Consider the following 5313-nt stretch of genomic DNA (forward strand, 5'->3'; position numbering starts at 1 on the left):
TTCTGATCTGGCAGACGCAGATCTTCAGTGGGTTTGTTCACCATCTCTAGCTCCAGTCGTCTGAGCTCCTGTTTGCGCTCTCTTCTCCTGCTTCGAATGCTCACGTTCCTACAGCCAGAGTACACTCAAGTGATTAGTGTGTATCCAGAGCAGTGGAGGTCATTACTATTCAACCCGACACTTTGACAGGGAATTACTCAAGGAACGCATTTCCACTTTAATTCACAGTTCATACACTTTAGAAATGAGAGATAGAGTGAGAGACTGACTGAGTGACAGACAATGTATGAGGAATGTATAAAGGAATAGGACAAACTCAATTTATCTGTCAGCACACACAGAACAGTCTAATGCTCACACCGGCATTCCACTAGTTAACAAACATGATGTCGAGCTTCCGCAGGAAATCCTCACAGTAAGCAGTGTGTCTTCCTCTCAGTCATTTAAACAAAATGCTGCACTTAACCAAGTCAGACATGAAACAGTGATTTGATGGGAGAATCTATAGACGCTATCGATCTATCTATGTGAAACCTGCTAGTGCTGCCTAGTTTCATGAGCTACATGACTAAATGGAATGTAAATACAAAACAAATCATTTGCATACAATATAGATCAAATGTTGAGCAAAAATTTTAAAGTGCTGGCTTGTACCTGGCACTATAAACAGCTGGGGTATAAGATATGGAATACCAATAAGTCTTTGAAATATACAGAATGTGTAACAGTATTGCAACTGTATTGTATTGTTACAGTGTTGTAACACTGATCCCTTGGATATCGCCAGTGTTTCTGAGGAAGTGCCCTTCTGCAGCAGACAGGAGATGAATTGTAGGAAGGAGACTGACATTTAAACCTGTTGCTTCAATGCTTGACATGTTTTTTGTTTTTTAAATGAAATCTCTCTGGTTTTATTAGCAAGCATATCAGCAATGCAGGGTCAGTACAAGAGGTTTAGAGAGACAAAACCAATGCAAGAACAATTCAGTTTATACTGAAATATGTAAATACATGCTTTGAAAAAGTCTTTTAACTTGGTTGGCCAAGTGTGGCAGCTTCAGTCTGTGTGTGCCCAAGTGTAGCGAAGTGGAAAGACAGGATTCTATCAAACACAGAACGTCCCAGTCGGCGATTAATATAGAACAGGTCTGCTTGTCATGTCTGAGACAAATATTCCGGTGTACAACAACAACAAGAACACCACCACACACAGAACATGTTTTTAGATTCTTGTATGTTTGTATAGATGGCCTCCTCCTTCTATTTCCTCTTTGTTTGTAAAAGAGTTTAGTATCTAGATGTAAATGAGGATATGACCGCTGAAATTCTGATCTATCATCTCACATTCATCTTTTGATCTCAAACCCAAATGTCTTCAGTGTATAGCAAAAATAAAAGAAAAGGCTTAGCTGTTCCAATACTTTCAGAGGGCACTGTAGTTCTCCTGTCACAGATTAAGCTGGAATTTAGAGATTTATTTTGAAGGTGTCACATCCTTCCACAGTGAGTGAATCCCACCTCACAGTGATGAACAGGGGTACATTGGGAGAATGCCAGTGGGTTGGATTTAAATTTAGAAATGAATGACGTGTGAACTGACATTTGACTCATGAGGAATCAATTTGATCACCTATTCTCTATTCTTCGTGAACATCCTTTAAAGAACTAAGCAGCCACATGCAGCTTTTATATACATACTGCACACACACTTGGTTTCCAAATCACACACTTAACAGACATGTGAATACCAGACTCATTAAAGCTTCTTGCTTTTTGGTCTCTTTAGCAGCTTGTCCTAAAGCAGCTTCTCTTTTTTTGGTCCTGAGAAAACAGGAAACTCTGACCCAGAATAAAACAGGAAGTGGAGCGTGAATGTTCATTTCCTCTTTGCACAACATAATGTCCATCAGGCTGACAAATGGAAAAATACAAGAAGTTTTTGACCAATGGGGAAATCCATGCTTATATAAAGTGTTCTCTGATACACATGAAGTCAGCCACCATATTGTTTTAAACTTCTGGTCATGCAACATCATTGGACATATGAACACACCTAGAAGAGAGTACTAACTGCCACATTCTGTAGACATGTGCTAACAAATAGCCAACCTGTTGTGTGAATCACTCTATTTGAGAGCTCTTTGTGAATTATACAGTACAGGTGTGCTGCATAGACTAATTAACCTCTCAAAACTGCACATCCACACACCTTACTCTACAGCACTGTCAATTTCTCAAGAAATAAAGAATATCACAGCACTCCTGTAACTCACTGTTTCTTAACCCTATGTGTGCATATGTCTATCTGAAACAAGTGCCCTGGGACAGTCTCAGAAGGAAGCGACATAAAATGTACAGACAGCCATGACTGTTACCACAGTAACATAAAGGCAGGCCAGAGAATGATCTAAAAGGGAAAACAGATCCGGAATAAACAGGACACCATCGTACCTTTATAATAGCATAGATATACAATTCAGTAAATATTATGTCATAAATATTCATAGACAGAGACTGCTCATTCTGCCTTCCTATGCTTCATTCCAACACATTTGCTTCAGTCTCATGCTACAGTATTATGGTTGAGTGCAAAGCCCCAATGCTACAATTCAACAAAATATTTCAATGCTCTGTGTTAATCATTATTTCCAGGTCTATGCATTAACTCTACACTATATGGCTAAAAGGGTGGACACCTGGTCATGGCAGCCATATTATGTGCTTGTTACCATATGTGGTAATACGGAGTTGATCCTCCATTTGCTGCTATAAAAGGTTTGCCACTAGATCTTGGAATGTGGCTGTGGGGATTTGTGTTCATTCAGACACCAGGGCACTGATGACGGCTTGGCATACAGTGTACACAGGGGCATTGTCATGCTGGAACAGGTTTAGATCAAGTCCCTTAGATCCAGTGGAGAGAAACTGTAATACTACAGCATACAAAGACATTCTAGATCATTCTGTGCTTCCAATTTTGTGGCAACAGTTTGGACAAGGCCCACATATAGGTGTATGTTTTAACACTACTGCTCAATTCAACTTGGCTCTTTGTTGTCAGTCGTTACAGATTAACATCTCAACAAATTCCACTCAAGGCACATAAATTTGTGGTAATGAATTAATAATCCATCAAACAGCATGGACGGAGAGCCTGCTGAACTATAGATAATCTCTTAGTGCTGCTAGATCAGTCTATCGCTCCATCTTATTTGAAGATAACAAAAATAATCCTAGCAAAAGTAACTAGGAATAAAACCACCAAAGAAACATGAAAAAGAAACCCACCAAAGAAACATGCACACAATCATTATACAGCAGCGATGATTTCATGGATTTTTTTCACCGCCAAAACTGAAAATATTACACAAAAAATTCAGACTATTAATTTAAAACCAGACAGTTTTATAACTAACACTGTAGATAATAATATAACAATATCAAATAAACTATTAGAATGTTTTATTCCCATTCGAGAGACCGAATTATTTTCATTAATTCCTTCATCAAAATCATCAACTTGTATACTAGATCCCCTACCTACATGTTTCTTCAAACAGATTGTTCCAGAAGTAATCCAACTCCTTCTAAAAATAATACATTCTTCCGTTAGCACTGGCTATGTACCTAAATCATTTAAACCTGATTTAAAAAACCTGACCTCGACCCCTGACAATTTTCCAGCTATAGACCAATATCAAATCTCCCCTTTATCTCAAACATCTTAGAAGAAGTTGTAGCAAACCTAAGCTTATATCTCATATTGCTGCTGCAGTTGATAACATCACGTGGATTCTCTACGGACTTGCAAGTTCCAAAAACTGCTGCCAGGAACTGTATTATGTTCTTATCAAGACCCCTATTAACACATACTTCTAGCCTTTTCAAGGTTCTCAGGGAGTTCTTCCATGCTATTGTTGTCATTGTACCTGGAGTTACTAGATCTATATCTGGATTTCTGTAAAGCTGCTTTGTTGGAATGCTTATTATTAAAAGTGCTACTTCTCATGTATCAACATTATGCACTAACTTGAACTAAATATAAAACTCATACTTGAACTAAAATTCGTTGCTATGTTTCAACCCTCATGTCTACACTTTATGCCATGATTAGGGATGTCATGATACCAAAAATCTAGTAGTCGGTACCGATACCACCAAAAGTACACGATACTAATTTCCAAAGTCAATACCATGGTATCGTTTAAAAATAAAATTTTAAAAATAAAATTAAAAACTCTCCTGGAGTACATCTTCCTCTAGCTGATACTGGCAAAGAGAGAGAGAGAGAGAGAGAGAGAGAGAGAGAGAGAGAGATTTTAGTTATCAAACACTGTCTGACAATGACTAATAAAACAGTGGAGGCTAAAACTGCTAAGCGCGCGCGCACACACACACACAGACAGACACACGCATACACACACATACACATACACACACATACATACATACATACATACACACACACCCCTTATACTCTGAATGCAAGCATTAGTTTAAATTCACTGATATGGTGGCAGACCAAAAAGATTTATTAAAAGCATGAACATGTGAATAATTATTAGTGACATTAGGCTACATTTAGCTGACAGGACACGGGCTGAATGGCGATGCATGGTGGCCCATTAGGAGGTAGTTTATAACACTGCAATGCGTTAGCATCGTTAACAAATAACTGGCTATCGCTAACATTACATGGAGCGTAACGTTAGCTGGTTTCACGCCACAATGCAGCTGCCTCAAACAAATATAATATAGGACCGTCTTTCAGGTGCTTCGCCAAATTCCAGGTGTTTTCTCGCTTTGTTTGAAATGAACGAACATCGGTTACACACCAGCTTCAGAGAATCAATTGTGTGTTTGTTGTCATCCGCCTCGAATGTGAAGTATTTCCATATTTAACTCTTACCACATTTCCTCGCAACGAGTCGGGGCGGAGCTAAACTTCTGTAGTTTTTCCCGTGTGCTTGTAGGCGTTCTTCTTCTTCTTTACCACTTGTGGACCGACTAAAACACTTGCGCGTATTTGCTGCCCACTTCAGTTCCGGAAGAATTGCAACCTCAGTACCTTCATTACCAACAGTACCTACACTAATGCAGAAAAACAAGTACCGTCACGTTCTAAGTATCAGTTCTCATGACATCCCTAGTCATGATATGCCTTAATGTTACACTTTCACTGTATGCTCCATGCTCCTAAACATCAACCCTATGCTTCAACCAGAATTTACACCCCACAGCTCAATACTATACCTAATCACTATGCTAATTTTCAACTCTTTGTCCTATAGATCATTCATACTTTTCATGTAT

The sequence above is a fragment of the Ictalurus furcatus genome, chromosome 6 (assembly GCF_023375685.1).
Source record: "Ictalurus furcatus strain D&B chromosome 6, Billie_1.0, whole genome shotgun sequence".
Lineage (NCBI taxonomy): Eukaryota > Metazoa > Chordata > Actinopteri > Siluriformes > Ictaluridae > Ictalurus > Ictalurus furcatus.